Source organism: Corvus cornix, chromosome 8, assembly GCF_000738735.6.
Source record: "Corvus cornix cornix isolate S_Up_H32 chromosome 8, ASM73873v5, whole genome shotgun sequence".
NCBI lineage: Eukaryota > Metazoa > Chordata > Aves > Passeriformes > Corvidae > Corvus > Corvus cornix.
This window is the reverse complement of record NC_046338.1, coordinates 30,938,065-30,958,055: the sequence shown is the minus strand read 5'-3', so window position 1 is coordinate 30,958,055 and position 19,991 is coordinate 30,938,065. Positions and strand designations below refer to the sequence as shown.

The 19,991-nt window shown below is 45.5% G+C and overlaps 1 long non-coding RNA gene across 1 annotated transcript; it reads right to left on the bottom strand.

Moving 5' to 3' along the window:
- Nucleotides 1-6,384: 6,384 nt before the first annotated feature.
- Nucleotides 6,385-18,719, bottom strand: LOC120410381. The gene is made up of 6 exons (XR_005602496.1): nucleotides 13,108-18,719; nucleotides 11,928-12,032; nucleotides 10,738-10,821; nucleotides 10,309-10,387; nucleotides 9,880-9,984; nucleotides 6,385-7,234 (listed from the first exon to the last, which is right to left on the bottom strand). It is a non-coding gene; the product is annotated as an uncharacterized LOC120410381 (long non-coding RNA).
- Nucleotides 18,720-19,991: the final 1,272 nt, after the last annotated feature.

Here is a 19,991-nt window from a genome sequence, read left to right as displayed (position 1 = left end):
AACTGGAAAGACAAAACCACACATTTAACATTTAAACTTCCTTAATTGCTTTTAAATGTCACCACAAATTAAACCGTGTTTATTCTCAGTCTAATTGACAGCAGCACGAAGACGCCACCTCTCCACCTGAGCACAAAGGCTGCAAGGGAACAGCAACACACATTTGCGTTGCACAAGCTGATTTTATTCTCCTTGCCTCCTCGTGTGTACCTTTGATGGCCCTGTGCCTGCTCCTGCCTGTTTTCCTGCATGAGCTCCTGGTGGAGCAGCCACCAGCTCACTACAGACCAAATCTCCTCGTGGAGAGGGGAGGAGTCCTGGTCCTTTGGGAGAAGAAAACCAAGAGCAGTTAAACAAAGCCCAGATGTCTGTTGGGGTCCCATGGAGGACAACTTCTACCCTCTGCATCCTTTCACCAGAGGCTGTGCCAGGAGGAGACAGAGAACGTGGGGATCATTATAACATCTCATCAGAGCTGCACACACTGGAAACCTGACAAGGGCACTGGAGTGGCCATTTCAAACTGACTGAGATTGGGTAAAATAATAAATAAATTTGAAAATCTCATTTTTAAATTCAGAGTAATTTTCAGTTGAACTTCAAGTCTGGTTTGGCAATTTCATGAAGCACCAGTGCCCAAAATCAACTTCTGGAAGGTAGAATCCCTGCCCATGGCAAGGGGTTGGAACTAGAGGATCCTTTAGGTCCTTTTCCTACTGAAACTATTCAGCGATTCTATGGATAAAAGCAGTGGGCATTGTTCTGAGCCTTCTCTAAAATATTAGGGTTCAGCACAGCATTAGGAAAAGAAAGGGAGAAGAGAGGCTGCCTTGCTGGGAAAACAAACTCCACAGGGACAGATGGTGCCAAGGAAAAGGGGCAATACCTACAGTACCAAGACTGTACCTTTCTCTCTAGAAATAATAGAGGTGTTGGAGATACCGGATTAAAGCAATTCTCAAACTTCTCACGACAAACCAAGCTCTGTTCAGCTGAGGGGTTGAAGCAAGTCACACTGTGCTGTGACAACACGCCAGCCAGGCTGTTGTGCACCTTCTCTTGTACATGTGTATTAGCCCAAAATAACTCAAGATACTTAAATCACAACTAGCTGACTTTAGAGCAAACCAAGCAAGTTGTGCAGAGACTCTTATGGTTCTTCCTGTCACTTTCTCAGGCTGTCACCAGATCATGGGGATTTTTTTTAAAATGTGTGACCTTTATCAGATTTGGTATGAAAATCCTTCCTTCTTCACGTGAGCCTTGTGAAGGAGAGAGGTCACAGCAAGGATCCTAAGCACAGCCTTGAGAACTGACCTGGAGAACTTTTAAATAATTTAACCTTGACCCCGACTTGGCTGCTTATGCAACAGCTACAGAATGAGAACTGCTTTCGTGGAAAAGGCTTCTAATTCCTCTTCTGGTGATTCAAGACATCACTCAAATTTACCCAACCTTACTAAAGGAGCAATTGGTGCTGAGTGTCCTCTGTGGCTACCAGCTGACAGTTCCTTACAGATAACCCCCATGATGGTTTCCCTTCAGGCCTGTAGGCAACTGCTGCAGAATGCAGGGTGAATTTCCCTTTTGTTCAGAGGGTGGTGGCGTCATTCAATGGCACTAAATTCCAGAGACAACCGAAAGGAAATGCCCCTCTGTGAAGAGCAATCCTCAGGATCCCAGCTGGTTTGGCAAAGGGGCAGCCCGTGTGACCCCCGTCCACAGCTGGCAAAGCTGGGGATATTGCATCTGGAGCACAGCCAGGAGAGGTTTCAGTGGGGTAAGGACAAGGAGAGAGCAAGCCCAGTCTTTGCAGGGCTAAACTATTCACATGTCAAGTCTAATTCTATCTCCATGAACATCTCCTGTCTTGGAAGCTGAATCTGTCCCTAAGAAATTTTTAAGTGTCTGTAAATACTTTTAATCTCAAAGGCTTTTATGAATGGACACACTGGCTCTGTGCAGAAATCCCTTCCTTGTTCACTGGGATGGGCTCACGCCTGGAAACGAGGCCCAGCTCACTGCTCCTGGGGCAGCAGCTCTGCTCACTGATCTCAGCAGGATGAAAGCACAGAGCTTGAGGGAAGGGTGTCATGGCTGGTTAGTGAAGGAAAACCTTACCACAGTCTGGCCGCAGCCCTGGAATAGCCGTGGTTTTGAGATGGGAGATGGTATCTCTATAGTCATTGATACACTGGAACTCGAACTTCCTCTGGGTCTAGCACTGAGGCTGATCAACCAGCACCATTCCTGCAGTGGGAAAATGATTCCTGAACTGTAAGACCAATGATATCCAACCTTGCTCACCCACAAAGATCAACAACTCCAGCTCTCACAAACTGAGTTTTTATGACAACTCATTTCTGCTGCATATTCTGGCTCTGCTCAGCCCAGTTCATGTTTCCCCTTCTGCAGACAGTGTAAACATCTGAGAATTAAACATCCTATCACCCTTGGAGGAAATCAATGAGACCAGGCAACTCTGAAGGTGAATACTGCAGTGCTCAGGTGTTCCAGGCAGCACGGGAGGAACGGGACAGCTCCCAGTCTGCCGTGCCCTCCCCGGCAGTGCCTGGCTGCACTCACAGCACAGGAGCCTCCTCAGTAACCTCCCTCTTCCTTCTGATCTTTAATCCTGCACACAAAAGGGATCCTGTGCTCCAACTGGAGTGCAAAGGGAAACTGATCCCTTTTTAACCGGGCTGTCTCTGCCCAGAGTCAATCCAGAACACAAGCACGGTAAAGCACGCAGGACACGCTCCAAAGGGCCAGGCCATCCTCTGAGTGACTTGCAGCAAGAACAAACACAAAGCTGCTGCTCTGCATATTCACAGCGCACATTTGCCATTAAACCTTTCAGCTCTTACATTTTTAAACAAGAGTCCAGACTGGAAAGGAAATGATTAGCATCCTGACTTCACCTTGGCATGGAGCAGCTCCCTCCAATGCTTCCAGCTGTGCAGAAGAAAGTCCTTCAGGAAACTCAACCCATTGCAGGCACATTCTTCAGATCTTGTAGGATATTCCTCATCATCCTCTTTTTGGTGAATGAACTTCTGTGGTTTAGCTACAGGATTAAAAAAATATTTCTAATAGAAAAGATACAAAGAATTTTTGTTTTTTAACTGACTTTGAAGACAACAAAACCTTCATAGGAAAAAAGAAAAGTTTTGCTAAAATATGACATGAACTAACCTAATCACTGGCCTGTAGGATCAGAAACAAGGATCAGCAAGGTCCCTCCAAACATCTCCACAGGGTGTCAGTGTTATTTCAAATTTGGGTCATTTTACACTGGAATCAGCATAAATTTTCTCACCACATTATTTTTATGAGTCAGTTCCTCAGAGAGCAGCTGCCACCACAGAGTTGTGCCCGTATTTTTCATTCAAATTAAATTAAATTCATTTAATTAAAACAAAATGTCTTAAAATCTTAAAATGGGGAGATGGAAACACAGAGTCACGGGGGTTTGGGAACAATGGGAGATTTCAGAGGCATCTGCAATGGGGTTTGCTCCCAGTTTGCTGGTGGGATCCTCAGTTGCTGCTGGGCAATGATCTTCCAGCAGGGGATCCAGAGCCCTTCCACAGGCACCCACCCTGTGGAAGGGCTCCATGTCCTTTCTCTGACAGGTACGTGGCCACCACGAGCATGTCTGGCACTTCGAGAGTCTGCCACGACCCGCTCAGTGCTTGAGAGCTGTTTGAGAGCTGACTCTGAGGCAGAACAAAGCTGTTTAAGTCGACCCTTGCCAAAAATTATTTTCCAGACACGTTACTACCATGGCTGTGCTGAAACAAGGTCCCACTGTGCTCTGGCAGCCGTGGCAGATGTGTGCTGTGACACACAATATCCCCACCGGCGTGGGCGCCCTGAGTGACTGCGTGAGCCAGCTCCAGTTCCTCTGCAGGGCTCTGCTGGGATGCCCTCTGATCCAACAGTCCTCTTCCCAGCAGCTTCCTTCAGCTTCCAGTGCTCCAGCCTTCTGCAATACTCATGTAACAGCTCCCCTTCTAACCCGTAATTATGAGAGTTATTGGATGGTTGGACGTCCAGCAGGGATGAATCCTGAGCGAGGAAGTTTCTACCACTCTTAACTACTCAGCATTTCAGTTCTTTATCATATTATCCTAAAATGTGCCATTTCTTATCAGCGCTAAGGACATCATCCTGAAGAACTTCTCCTGAAAGCAACGCTCAAGAGCGTGCCTGTAAGAGGCAGCAAACATGGTGTTAGCCCTGCACAGAACACGTTCTGCCTCAGGTACCAGGCAGCAGTTTGACAAAGGGGGGTGTTTTTCAGCAGGACTATCAATTTAAGTTGCCCCTGCCATACTCCTTGCCATTTATCCTCCCTCCCCTCTGCCAGCCCTTCAGATGCGCCAACACCATGGCCTGCGAGGCTGGGCAATACGCTGAATTGCAGAACCAACCTAAATTTAAAATAGTCTGGCATCAAAGTAAGCCAGTATCTATTTAATCCAGATTAATGATCCCATCTAAATCACCAACTGCCCAGTAGTTGTGCCACCAGGACCAAGTGTGGGAGGAGCACTGGGTGGGAAGGAGGTGCTGGATGTTTAAATCAGTTAAATCAGATCTCCAAAATTGCCTAAGAATTCAACTTCCCATAGACCACAAAATGGTTTGGGTTGGAAGGGACCTTAAAGATCCTCCCATTCCACCCCTCTGCCATGGACAGGGACACCTTCCACAAGACCAGGTTGCTCCAAGCACCTTGGACACTTCCAGGGATCCAGGGGCAGCCACAGCTTCTCTGGGCACCCTGTGCCAGGGCCTGCCCACCCTCACAGAGAGGAATTTCTTCCCAGACTTCAGGATTTTCATGTTCTAACATTTTCATGTTTATGTCCTGCATAAGCAAAGAAGGGCAATGAACAGCAACATGTCCAGAGAAGGGCAACAGAGCTGGGGAAAGGGCTGGAGCAAAAGGGAGTTGGGGCTGGTGAGTCTGGAGAAAAGGAGGCTCAGAGGAGACCCTATTACTCTCTACCAGCACCTGACAGGCGGTTGCAGCCATGGGGGAGTCCGGCTCTTCTCACAGTTAATAAGTGATGGGACAAGAAGAACGGCCTCAAGTTGCCTAGGGGAGGCCACTTTCTTCATGGAAAGGGTTCTCAAGCCATGGACCAGGCTGCCCAGGGAAGTGATGGAACCACCATCCCCGAAACTGTTCAAAAAACCATGTGTACGTGGCACTTGAGGACACAGCTCAGAGGTGAACACTGTGGTGGTGCCGGGGGAACGGTTGGACTTGATGATCTTAGAGGTCTTTTCCAACCTTAGCAATTCCATGATTCTAAGACAGCTGCTTCTTTCTGCTTTCCCCCGCCACAGAGGACAGGGCACCAGGCAGGGGACCAGCCTCACAGCAAGCCCAGCTCCTGCTCAAAGCTGCCTGGTGGTCTGCAGAACGTAAAAATATTTTGGAACAGCTGCACTGGATGATGGCAGAGAAGGAATATTGACTGGGACCGCTGCGGCTATTTCTTAAGTCTTTAAAAACGAAACATCATGGCAGCTATTTAGTATGGTTTTTGAAAATTCAAATATTGACAGAAGGAAGTTTTCCAAAGGATGCCAGCAGCTTTTGCAGCAACCCCGGTAGTCGAAACACTGCGGTGTCAGATGTGGGCAGCAGCACAGACCAAGCCCACAAGCTCCACACAGCACTTTGCCCTCTGCCAGGCGTGCACTGGAGCTGGGGGTGGCGAGGGCTGCCGGGTGGAAGGGAGATGCTAAAATGCCCCGAGGAACTACAATCACACGTGCCAAATCCTGCATTTTACTGGGAAAGGGAGAGAGTGACTTCACTCTTTACCTCCCCTTTCCCACTTCCCCTGCCCCAAAATGGACAGATGTGGCTTTGCAAGAAATTAATTACAGATGGAGGCAAAGAAAAAAAAAAAAAGGGAAACCCCCCCCCCCCGCCCAACCACAAGGCTTTTTCCTCTGCAGACTTGAGGATGGATGGGGCGACCTGGGAAAACTGGCAGATGGAAAACCCATTACAGATGTGAGGTTTGGAGAATAAGGCTGAAGGACAATTTGAGAGTTGTAAATTTTAACTTTGGGGGTTTAAATGCATTGCTTAGCAACACAAAACAAATAGGAAACAAGAAGCCTCACGAGAGAGACGCTTAAATATTTTAAAATCCCTATTTGAGCTGAAGACTACATTACCAGAGATCTGAGGGGCTGCTATTCTCAACAGCTACAGTCAAGTCAAAAAGAAAATGAGGACTGTAATCTCAGTTCCACACCAAAATGTACATGATTTATTTTGGTCAAGGAAAATAGTTATTTGTTTGTTCCCGTTCCTGTTTTGCATGCTGCAAGATCAGAATGCACAATGAATTTTTAAGCATTTTGCTCCCCAGGAAAGATTGCCATAACGTGTTCAAATATGGGCAGGGAAGCTGCTTTACTGGGCATGTATATATTGTATATGATCATTGCTACCATATGTCTGACCCCTGCTACACGCTCCAATGCCATTTTATGCTGCTGCATAAATCATCTCCTAAAATTCCTGACATCTCCAAGGATGGCAGGGGCCTCCATCTCCAGGGAGAGAAGGAGAAGGATGAGAAAGAACAGATCACCTGGAAACAAATGCTGAATGTTTTACACTATTTCTTCACCATGAAAAGGGTAAGAGGGAAGGAAAAACCACAACAAAAAGACATTACCAGATTTGAAAGGTCAAATATTAGTTTTGGCCTTTTTTTTTATCTGCTGAAACAGTAGAAATACCAAGTGAAGCAAAGTATGAAGCTTCTGAACAAGCCTGTGGCCAAAGCCTCACCTTCTGCAGCAAAACACGAAGGAAACTTGTTAAAGATTAAAAAAAAAAATCCCAAGGAACCAAAACTCCTTTCAAAAATCCTCTTCTTCTCAGAGCCTGTAAAAGCAGTTCTTCAAATGCATACATACATTTTTATATACCAAAAAAGCAAACATCAGGTAGTTCTTTGCCTTATTCTGGGGCACCAGCCCATGGTGTTACCTCTGGGGTGCGCTGAGCTGGATGGAGCATGCACTGATCCTCTCCTGAACTGCTGAGCATGACATCACCCTGCTGCTTTCTTGAAGGAGGGCCATGTTAGTGGAGTTCAGAAATAACCCAGACATTCCCAATTGGTTTTGCTGCTTGAGCAAAAAGGGATATGGCAGGCCCACAGTTTTGGAGGTTTTTTCCTTTTCTTATCTGAAAAAAGCCAAGCACAGAAGCCCAACCATAAATAACCTGAAATAACTAATGCTTGCAAGAGTTAAAACCAGTAGGAAAGCTCCTCAGCAGCTTAGAACTCCAGGCCAATAAAACCAGCTGTTCATATAAATACTTAACCTTCAAAATCAATGAAAAAAATAGAAGCTTAAGGGACACATCTTGCTTAATCTAATGGCCAGAAATATGGAGAGCAAAGAGAAAAGGCATTCTGACATAGAATCACAGAGTGGTTTGGATTGGAAGGGACCTTAAAGATCTAATCTAAGCCATCCCAATCCTAGTGGAACCACTATCCCAGGTTCCTCCAAGCCCCATCCAACCTGGCCTTCAACACTTCCAGGGATGGGGCAGCCACAGCTTCTATGGGCAACCTGTGCAAGGGCTTCCCCACCCTCACAGGGAAGAATTTATTCCTAATATCCAGTTTACTCTGTCAGTTTGAGTCCGTTCCCCATTGTCCTGTCACTCCACACCCTTGTAAACAGTCTCTCCCCATCTTTCCTGTAAGTTCCCTTCAGGTACTGAAAATCCACAATTAGGTCACCCCAAAGCCTTCTCTTTTCCAGGCTGAACGTTCCCAACTCTCCCAGCCTTTCCTCCCAGCAGAGCTGCTCCACCCCTCTGCTCATCCTGGTGCCTCCTCTGGACTCGCTCCAGCAGGTCCATGTCCTCCCTGAGCTGGGACCCCGGAGCTGGAGGCAGCTCTGCAGGTGGGGAAGTATTTCTGTACAGACCCTCAGCAGTTCAGAGGCAGCACTACATCAGCTGCAATGACCAGATGTAAATACCACGGAGAAGACTCAAAGATCCAACTCCAGCTGTGGTTCATCTCCTGGCAGCCAGAGGTGTTCAACATGCAACTAAATCCTGTTTTGTGGCCGTGCCACGATGATGGTGTAAATCAGCAGTGTCTGCTGCCTGTGCACCTGCCTGAAAGCCAACACTGAGCCATGCCTGGAACAGCTTGGTCTTGGGCCAAAAGAGGCATGGATGAAAATCTCCTCCAGGGAGGATTTCAGATGGATACTTTTAGCTTGGCCAGGGACAGGAGCAGAGACCACAAGCAGGCTGATGGTAGAAACATAGTGTGTGTGGTGGGTAAGTGTTCCCTTTTCTCGTGTTCCCTTTTCCCATCTCCCTATCCAAACCCAGGACTATCAAGACTTCTTCCCTCCACTGTCCTTGCAAGGCTTTTTTTTTTCCTTTGCTTTGCAGATCGAAAAAGTGAAGGGGCACCTTTCCAGTCCCTGAATTATATACTAGTTTATTAAATCACCCACAGACCTCATTTACCAGACTCAATTTGAGAAAATACCTATTGCAAAAATCACTTGGTAGACTGCACCAGCAGATGACCTTAAAAAAGGCCCCAGCAGCTCCCAGGAGGTTTTTCTATGATCAGTTAAAACTATTTGTCAAGATGGTAAATACGTGCCAGAAACGGATGGTCTCACCTAAGCACAGGCTCCCCACTGCTGCTGGTAGCACCCCTCACCTGGGGTAACACTGGCTGAAAAGTTTTCCAAGATTCTCTTGGATTGCTAAGGGCCTAGTTTTCCAGATTAAAAAGGCAAGGAAGCCTGGCATCTTACACCGTAAAAAAAGCCCTTATTATTTCCTTTATTCTGCTCTCTGCAAAATGCTCATGGGTCTTCGATGCACAATACAGGAAGCAAAATAAAACACAAATTCATTATTTCCCCTTTGCCAGCTGCTTTTCCTTGCAATGAAACTTCTTTCCCCATCATGTTTCCATCACGGGTGTGCTGTGAGACTGGCCTGCTGCAGCACCGCTGCCCAGCCTGGCTTGCATTTTTCTGGAAGAGAGTGGCATAGAGAAGGCATAGTGAAAAGTGAGCCTCGCTTTGCTGGATTCCTTCCTGGATAAAGGCAGGAGTTCCTACCAAACCCCACGTTTGTGGCCAGAAGGTTCCCCCAGCCAAGGATGTGACACCAGGTCACTTGACACAGGGAGCTGAACAAAGGGAAAAAGCCCTCAGAGTTTACTCGTGCTCTTGGCTGAAAACAGGCTGCTAAAAACTGCACTCGAATTAAAGGGCATTATAGTGTGGAGACTGAAATCTCATCAGATATTCCAGTGGAAAACAGAAGGAGCTGCTTCTCCAAGCGCGAGACAGTGCTGCCGCTCCTGGAGCGCGGGAGGGAGCGAGCAGCCAAGGGGCTGGGCAGGCCTGCTGGCTGAACAAGACTCACTTTGCTGGATGCTGCTGAAACTTGCCACTGTTGGTGAAACCCTGGCTTTGACATGAGCTTCAGGCAGAGGAGATAGATGTGGGGCAGGAGAGATGACGGGGAAAAAGAGCACGGAGAGAGATAGGAGGGGAAAGGGGCTGCTCTGTTCCCAAACCGCTGCCTGCCCCATCCCTCGTGAAAAGGCCCCTTCAGCCAGACCTATCTGTCAGCCTCTGACCTGCCTTTCAACATCATGATGCTCTTTGATTTTATTCATTCCTGCTGGAGGCTTTGCTTAAATATAAACAGCAGAGCATTTCAGCCGGAATTAAAAAAATACAAATAAAAGAAATGAGAAATTCCCCAAGCCTCCAGGCACATTTTAAAACACATGAAAAAGGATAGGACAGTACCAGCTTCATACATACCACAGCTGCAGTGATTCGCAGCAAAAGTCAGGAAGGTTGAATGTGCTAGTGTTTTGTTTTAAAATACGGGCTTCACATTCAGAGAAATCTCTTCAACACCGAAACCTGAAGGAGAGAGTGAGAAACTCAGTGATTCCCACCTTTTCCACCTTGATATTTCTGCTTCTCCATGTGCAGGGCAGGCTGGACTCCGGGAGAGCAGAAGCTTTTGTGAGGTCCCCAGGACTCCGGGAAACACAGGCAGCTTTACACTAGGATTTACAACCAGTAGGTAAAGAACAACTCCAAAGGTGTTTTATTACTTGTGATGAGGGACTATCAAAGAAGCCACAGGCTACTTTGCCAACTGTTTGGTGTTACTCCTTTAGTTCTTATTGGCAACCCTCTAGGCTATTGCTCTATTTTTCTTTCCTCCTCCCACTCGCTTACCTTTCATCTTCCAGTCTCCAATACAAACTCAGTTTCATGTTGGAAATTAATCCGCACAAATGCATAAGGAATTCAGCTGCTAAAAAAGAAAAATAGAAAAGAAAAAAGGCAGCAGGTTGCGTTCCTGACACACACAGAGGCCAGGATGCTACTCCAGCACTTTATCACAACACTGGTTGGGCAAACAGAAGATGAGTTCTGGAGTTCTTTTAAATGAGCCACCAGTAAAGGCAGAAAGCTTTTTTGCACCGATTTTGACGTTCCTATTTTCTGGTTTGAAACATGGCCAAAGGATGAACATGGATGATTCTCCTTTGGTAAGCACAGGGCTTTAATGCCACGTCCCACCTTGTGATTAACACTAATATCTTGGTTTCTTGATTCTTCTGACACGAAGACCAAACAGAGTTGGAAATGATGTATATTTACCATATCCTCCCGCTTTTAGCATTTTTCAAACACTGCCCAAAATAGAAGTTCAGACTTGCACTGTGATTGGCACGCGTACAGTCACTGTGGGAGACAAAAGATTAAGAAATGTAAGTGAATATTGACTGGCACTTGTTTGCCCTGTGTGAAAATAGAGAGGCCCAGGCCAGGGCAGTTACGTGTTACAGCATCAGTAGAGATGGACTGGCTGCCTGTGTAACTTAAACAAAAATGGGGAGAGAGAGGTGGTCTATGCTGTTCATCTGTGCTGGAGGATTTAGAGGCAAATAAAGCTCTATTAATCTTTTCTGGCTTGTATACACAGATGTTTTACTTTTTGTAACACTATTTCAAGTTAAATCCAGATGGTGTAAATCAAGCTGTAATGCTCATTAAATGCATTTTCAATAAAAGCATTTATTCCATCCCTTCAGCATTCCAGCAGGGCAGAGCACTCACCCTGAGCGGGGATTGCACATGGCATGCTTGACCCTGGCAAGGAAACACAGTCCCAGCAGTGGCTCTCTGCAAATGGCCCATCCAGCCAAGACTGAGGCTCCCAGACCAGTGTCTCTCTGCCATGGGAGGCACTGGTGCGTGTCAAATGCACCCAGTTCCTAAGATGACAACAGCTACAAGTACTGCACCATAAAGATACATCTTTTTAGAACCAAATACATTTTTTTTTCCTCTCAACAGAGAGTTACAGGGCATTTTGGGAACCAAAATGGAATTTTTAAAGTACTAACCATTTTTCTTCTTTTTTCCTTCTTTTTGTAAATGGTACCTTCACCAAGAATTCTTCATGTTTATAAAACTGCCTGTACATCTTTTCCATGGATTACACTGTTTACAGTGACCATTAAATTCTACACAGACCCCTATGTAAATGACCAGTTAAGCCCAAGCAAACATCCACCTTGTTTTTCCAATCCCACCATCACTTTTGCATTTACTCCTGTTTATCTGCTGTCTTGAAATGCCTTTTCTTGGCCTTACAACCACATTAACTTGCTCCTGCAACCCTTTCTATAAGCAAATTGTTTAAAAGAAATACCTATGTTTTTATGTAATAAAATGCGAAAAAGCAAAACCCCAAAGATGCAGTCCAGTGTAAATCATGATGGAACACTGATAATAAACGAACCTTATTCATGCCAGATAAAGCAACAAATCCTAATTTAACACACCAAATAATTTATCCTTAGCCAGAAAGACACTCAGACATTCAAACAGCCGTCTTTGTACATACGGAGAAGCTGCCAAGTCTCCGTACTTGAATGATCTCATAGACTCTGGAAAAAAAAAAAGAAAAACAAAACATTTTACCATACTAGCTGAATACACAGGGGCAGAAAAGGACCAAAATGAAAGCATTTTAGTGGTCTGGGTCCTAGTACAGATCTGTAGACAAGTGTGGGGAAAAATTACGACCACAAAGTCACAGAGAAAAAACAGACCTAAGCAAAACTTTCTTTAGGTTTTTTGCTCTGTAATGGTGCTATTGATGAAGCAATGAGGAATAACCACCCCTAAATACCTACTGCTGTCGTTCTCTCCCCAGCTCACATCAAGCTTAACTCATACTCGTTTCTGAAACAAGGAGAAGAGGGACTATTTACAAGAGCATGGAGTGACAGGACCAAGGGAGAATGGCTTCACACTGCCAGAGGGCAGGTTTAGATTAGGTATCAGGAAGAAATCCTTCCCTGTGAGGGTGGGGAGGCCCTGGCACAGGGTTCCCAGAGAAGCTGTGGCTGCCCCATCCCTGGAAATGTTGGATGGGGCTTAGAGCAACCTGGGATAGCGGAAGGCATCCCTGCCGATGGCAGGGGGTGGAAGGAGATGAGTTCTAAGGTCCCTTCCAACCCAAACCATTCTGGAATTCTGTGCAAATCCCAAAAAGGTCTGCAGCAAATGATGACCACTGTTGGAGAACTTAACGTGTAAAGGCAGTAAAGTTTTCCTCTGAATCATCAGGAAAAGGTGATCAGTTTTCACCTTCAATGCCTTTTCCTTTCGGTGTGAGCATTGCTGAGTTAGAAGGGTCAGGAGAGCACAGATACAAGCAAACAAGAGGACATTGATCCATGTGCTGCTACCTGGGAGAAATATCTGTGTGCAGCCCAGCTGGCTTGGGCTGAGGACTGAGCACAGATCGTTACTGAGCTCAGCTTGGTGCCCAGCTGTGTACACTGGACCTGATCCTCCACTTGGGTAAATTTCCAGCTCAATTAGGCTGTGGACGATGACAATTTTACCAGCTGGAGACTGGCTGCATTCGGGGTTCCCAGAAACACTGTGGTGCCTTTTATCAGGCAGCTGCACACGTGAAACCAGCTCTGAGAGATCACACGAGGTACACCTTACCCTGCTCAGATGAGACACAGGCAAGCAGAAACCCCAGGTTTAAACAGCAACTGATGGCTCTGGGTTTCAACTTTGTCAGTTGTTAGGTCGGAATGGGCTGGAATTCCAAATGTGCCACATACTCAAACTCCCTGTTGACAAGAGAGACTCAAGCAGTCCATTACAGCACTGAAAATGCGAATTTTCTTGAAGCCTCATGTGCTGTTATCTACCTGTAACTCAGTATTTCCCTACACTGCTGTTCATAAACACGGAGAGCGACCTCAGACGGGAGAACCAACCGTGCCTCAGCACCTCTCACCCCGCCTCAGCCCTTCCAGGCTGCTCCCAGCAGCGAGGCCTCCAGCATTCCCCAGCACTGGCCCAGAGGAGCGGGATGGCCCGGGCCCTGCCGTGTTTGTGTGCCTGAGGCGCAGGGCACAGGCCCAGCTCTGTGTCCGTGTGGGAACGGGCAGCACGGCCGAGCCCAGGCGGCCAGCGCGGCCTGCGCCGCCCCACCGCACACCTGCAGGGACTCCACACTCAGCCCTGCAGTCTCTCTCCCCAGTCCTCTCTGCATAAATCAAGCAGCAGGGAGGCTCAGAAACATGACGAATATGTTGGCTAGAATATCTCCTGCTGTAAAGACACAGGAGGAAGGGGGATACTAAACTAACCTTGCCTTGGATGGAAAAGCAGCTGGAATTTAATGTTCTTGGAAGCCAGCCCTGGCTGTTCAGACATGGATCTGCCAGGGAAGTCCCCAGCGGAGGCATCACTCATTCTCCAAAACTAAAACGTCAAGAGAAGGCCCTGGAAATCATTAAGCACTCTGTTCAACATTTCTTGAACAATCTCAGGCAGGAGAGAGGGGGAAGAAAAAGGTCTCTCAACCACTAACAAAACAGATATATTCTCATATTCTCAGTGTTAATATAAAACAGAGGGGGGGATCACCAGCAATCTGAAGTGGAATTTTGCTTAATTGTGTCAATCTGAAATGATACAACATCAAACCAGCCTCAAAAAAACAACAAGAAGGAAAAGAGCAGGAAGAAAACTCGGAGAAGATAACAGAACAGAAGCGTGTTCGGCCTGGGCTTTCAGGGTCTTCACTACCACAGCCCACCCTGGGCAACTGCCCTGCCCCAGCTACACCCCCCACACGTGGCAGACTGTGCTTGGCCACCAGGAACTCCCAGTGGGAGAGAAATGGTGCTCAAACAGAAGGCAGAAAGAAAACCTTCCCCGGAGAAGAGCTAGCAGATCCCACAGAAGCTGTGCCTCGCTGGCACGAGCCCCACTTGGAACTACGTCACTGCTTTTTCCTAGGGTTCAAATTAAAAAGAAAGGAGGTAATTTTGCCATCTGCCACAGAAGCACAGCTCTAGAAAATGCGTGTGTGAGTTTTAATCCTACACCAATTTAGACACACACCCCAAGTGGCTTCTATGAAAATACAGTTCTGGAGTTCGTTCTTTCCAGCCCTTCCAGAGTGAGGGAAGATTTTCTCACAGATGTCCTTCTTCTCCAAACACTCTGCTAGCGAGGTGCCTTCTAAATCACTGACACAGAGTCAGGGTGGAAATGCACTCCACGGGCACCACCACCTTCCACTAGAAGCACAAATGATTAAGTCATGCCCATTGAAATAACTAAAAACCCACTGGCCATTTGTGGAAGAAGAGAAGCAAACTTGGTAAGCAGCAGGTTAAACTGGATAGGGTTTTTTGTTTGATGTTGTCCTAAGAAAATAAGGTTCTGTATTTTATGACTTGGGTAAACCGGTTGCTTATTGTTGGCTGATCCAGTAGGTGCCAGAAACAATTTCTCTTTTTTTTTCTGTGTGATCCAGACAGCATTTGGCAATCTCTTTTGGATGAAAGGTGTATCAAGGAAAAAAAAAATCATTATGTAGTCAAGTGTCAGACTCTCAGCAGTCTGAGAGCGCTAACTGAGATCAACTAAGTGCTCCACATTAGCTAAACTTGATTTTTTTTCCCCAGTTAGAATCAGTAACATTTCTTACAATGCTGGAAAACACAGGTAACAATGGTGCTCCCGAGGACTGCTGCAGGCTGATGAAGCAGTTAATTCTCGTGGCAACAGCAAAATAGACTTTATTCTGTTCCCTGGATGTCTGAACAGGTTCTGCCTAAAAAGCTGCTATGGAGCAGATGGAAAGGACAGGTTTTGAAGCAGGCTGGAAGACAACAACCAGAAGGATGCCCAAAAGCAGCCCTGAGGGAATCCTGGCACAGCCAGGTGGCTTCCTTGAGGGCTGGGGAAGGAAAGAGAGAAGCACAAGTCTGAGGTACTAGTGAGGATTTCCCAAATTTGTTTATGCACATGTATTATTGGACACATTTCAGCAGGAAAGATGGATATTGCTTTAAAAAAAACAACAAAATGAGAAACAGCCTTTGTGCATTGGGATGAGACACCTCTTCCTAGCCCAGGCTTCCAAGCAGAAACAAGCCACATTTATTCCCATATCTAGCAGCATACACTGGATTTAAGTTGACAGAAATAGAGAAGTTTTATCCTCCCACAAGTTGACTGGTATAGCAATTTTCATCTAAAGCAGCAGCACAAACATATTCACAGGGATTTCCAGTCAAAAGTCATTCTAATACAAGCATATTTTAGTGGCAGAAGGAAAAAAAGCTCACTAGTCACACCAGCAAAATACGATTTCCATTTAAAATGAAGAGCGTGGCAGCTTCAGCTTAATGGAAATTAAAGTGTGTTGGCACTGTCAACTAACTGTAAACCACTTGAAAGCTTTGTTTAATTTTTAATTTAAAAAATAATACAGGGACAGGACATACTGTCAATACTTTTACAGATCCAATCCCATTTTCCATGTGTGCTAATGGAACCCTTACAGTTCTCGATTCACATGACTTCAATTTGGGTTACCACAAGAACTGTGTTATGACTTCAAATCTTCAGCCTGATCTTTTAGGGAAAACTAAAAGAACATTTTTCTGTAGCTTGTAACTAATTATATGAAGTTAATAGTACAAAATATCTGTTTTCCATTGTCCTGATTAATCTTTAATACCAACAAAGGAACCAGAGTCCAGCTCTGGAGAAACTCTATCAGTTAAACTTGTATTTTCAGAGTAGCTGAGACCCCCATGATTTAAATCAGGACAAACAAAGGCTCAGAGGTATTTGAAACCTCAGGTTCTTTGATGTTCAGACATCGCAACGTGAATTCGCATCCTGCAAACTCAGATTCTGAAACTCTGGGCTACTCTCAGTAAGCAGCAGGTTTCAGAGTTGCACCATTTTGGCCCTGCAGTACAACTGGAGTCAGTATTTTGTACTGCTGAAAAACTCACACTAATACACTATTTTTAAAAGTACCTTTAGAAGATTGATTTTGCTTCAATATTTAAGAGTGTGAGGCTGTTCAGAAGAGCCCACGGCCCAGCTGAGCCTTCTCACATTGCCAGGCTGTGCCTCGTGGTGCTGCAGACACTTAACTAGCAGTGGCATTTCTTTCATGGCCTGACTGAGCCCCACAAAAACCCCCACGCTTATGGGTTTGCTCCCCACTGTTCCTTTGAGGAGCTGTAACAGAAACTGGCCCTCCTTGATGGTGTGAGACCTTTCATCTACAGCCACATTGTACACATTTACTCATGTGACAGTATTCTCTTATTTTAGATGTTTCTTTTCCATTTCTTGCGTTCCAGGATATGCGTAAAGAGCAGCTTCAAGTTTCATAATGTGGGAATAATACATTTTTGAAATACTAAAGTGAATTGGGAAGTAGATTTAAAACAGTAACATAACCTTAAAATATGAAGTGTGGTGTGTCTAAATTGCTCTTTTTAAAGAACCATGAGAAATTAAAATTCATCTAGTTACCAACATTCAAAACAGCATTGACTTAATCCAATTTGTTATTTCCTTGCCAGCAGCATATTTTTACTTTACTCAAACTGCCTATTATGTTTTCATTGCATATCCTTGACACTGAAGGAACAAATGCTGGGTTGATATTATCAGAGCATTCAATGTCATTGTCTAACCAGAAGTGACAGTCAGAACAATGTATTAAAGAACCCTTGCTTAACTGAAGGACTGGATGAGCTCAAGGTGAACCAGTCTGATGCACCCCAAAAGCCTCCTTTGGAAGTTCTTCCTACACACACGGCAGGAGGGAAAAAACCCCACTGCATCTGCTCATTTACCTTCAGCGCTGAAAAAGCAGCACTTCAGGGATCAAATGGCAACACAAAGCACTGAGTTTGAGAAAATAATAAATGTGTAAGCCTTGCAGGATTTGTGACCTCCTTTTACTCTTGGAAAGCACCAGAATATGGGGCTGAATTAAGAGAGTCGCATACTTTCCCTTTTATACTTGGACCTAATAAATAATTTTTCCCTGTTTTATTTGAATAAACTGTTTTACTCTTATCTTCCCTGGCCACTTTTATGCAGACAGGATGGCAAGAGGGACACAGGGCTAGTCCCCTTCAGAGACTGGCAGAAGACTGAGGAGGAGCAGTGGGCTCAGTCACCCAAATGTATTGTTAACCTTCACAGACCACTTCTTGGGAGCTGTCTTGGGGTGACTTCATGATGTGTATCCCATATCGCTGCCCTCTGCCCAGAAATTAATTTTTGTGCCTTTCTATGCCTTTAAACTGAACCTGAGAGGGGGGAGGAAAAAACTGAGCAAATTACTGATGAGCTACCAGAAACCCTTCAGCTCAGTGAGCTTCGTCTAGAGACTTGTTTTCATTTTTGATACTATAAGCTTCTTTGAGTGCAAGAGATGGTTCTGTCTGCACGGAGCCCCACGAAATCCCTGAGGTTCCACGTCCACAGACACCCACCTACAGCCCTGGCACTACCAGGATTTAAATGATTTACCTTGCTCCGAATTTTTCTTGGGCTGACTGTCTGAGACATGCAGCAAGGTCACTGATGGGCTCTACCTCCACACATCATCAGTGTCAAAAAGGGATTTAAATCAGGAGAACTGATGGATTTTGGCCAGAAACACCAGAGCAGATGTACTCTGACAAGTTCTTCCTTGATTATTTTACGCATTGATGACCCACTGGAAAGTGCACTGGATATAATTCTCCAGCCTGGCACTATTGGTGCTGGACACTGAACACAACATTTACTCCTTCTGTGCTGTGCCTCAGTTTCTCCATCCGCAGCACAAGGACAGGATGAGACCAGCTCCCTCTCTGGAAGGCACTCAGACTGATGGCTGGTGTTCTGAACTGGGCACTAAGGCATCACCACACTCCTGAGAAACAGCCTCCCCTGGAATCTTATAGCCAACAAGGTTCTGGATTTGACAGCTCTCACTTGGACAAATGTGACTGGAAGAAGAGCAGCACAACAGAGAGGATTTAAGCAAGATGTTGTTTAGTTAATATTAATTAGATACCAGAGTAGCAAGCATGACAGATGTACGTATAATTGCTGGGAGGTAGATAACCAAAATGGCCATCTATCCTGAAACAGCTTCCTCATCCCAGCTGAGGTCTCTGGAGGAACCTCACAAGTGTCCTTCCAGTATCTGCAGGGAGCTCACAAGACAGATGGAGAGAGACTATTTACAAGGGTGTGGAGTGACAGGACAAGGGAGAATGGCTTCAAACTGATAGAGAGCACGGTTAGATGGGATATTGGGAAGAAATTCTTCCCTGTGAGGGTGGGGAGGCCCTGGCACAGGGTGCCCAGAGAAGCTGTGGCTGCTCTGTCCCTGGAAGGATCCAAGGCCAGGCTGGACAGGGCTTGGAGCAGCCTGGGATAGTGGGAGATGTCCCTGCCCACGGCAGGGGGTGGAATGAGATTTAAGGTCCCTTCCAATCCAAACCATTCTGTGATTCTATGAAATTAAATGCAAAGTTGTGTGCAAAGAACCCTATGTGTTGACATTACCTGAACTGTTTTAACTCCTAAAAGTAGTAATATACAGATGTCTCTGACAAGACACGAACCAAGATCTAACATGAAGTCTGGGGTACATTTCACACTGGCTCTGTGCCAGCATGCTCATACCACATTCGTTCTGCTCTTTATCATCTTACAGCTTCTTTTCAAAGAAATGAAAAGATTAGCAAAAACATTTTCACTATTAAGCCATTACCATATTGAATGAAATTGAGAAAATGGCACTGTAAAGCTTTCAACACATAGAAGTCGTCAGGAATCAGAAATTACTTACCTGGCTAGAAGTTCACTCACTGTATGTTTACTCTTTCCTCTGAAGCCTCTGGTACAGGTGTCAGAGACAGGGAATTACAACAAAAGCAGCACTGGTGCAACATCATAGAATTTAATACTGATGGGGACCTGATGACTGAGGTGAGAGTGACTCAGGTTTAGTAACTCCAATACACAGTATTTTGGGTATGTAATTCTAATTGGAATTTCATAAAATGCTTGCCAACACCAAATATCCCCAAATAAGGAAATTATAACAGATCACAATTATCTCATTTTGACTGTCTTGCTTTGAGTAAGTCTTAGATTCATGTTTATACTCATTAAAGAGAATCCTGCTGTTCCAGCACCAAGAACTCAGGGTCTGCATTTGCTTTTACCAGTTCTACCATGACACATTACTGAGCTACTCACACCACCATCAATTTGTCTCTGAGTCACGGCTTTGGGACTGCTCCTGTCTGAGGGAATGGCTCCCTCTTCTCACGAGCTGCTTCAGTATTCCAGTCACAATCTGGAACAGATCTGCAGAGTCAGGCAGTGAGAAACACAGGCCACAGTTTACCCTTGGCTGTCTCATGCATCTCCAACAAGCAATGCTCAAGTTAAATGTTTTGCTGCTGTATTATTTGACCTTAGAACGTTTCAGCTCCTTATCCCTTTTCCACAATGAAAGCAAAACATTTTCTTGCCTGAAA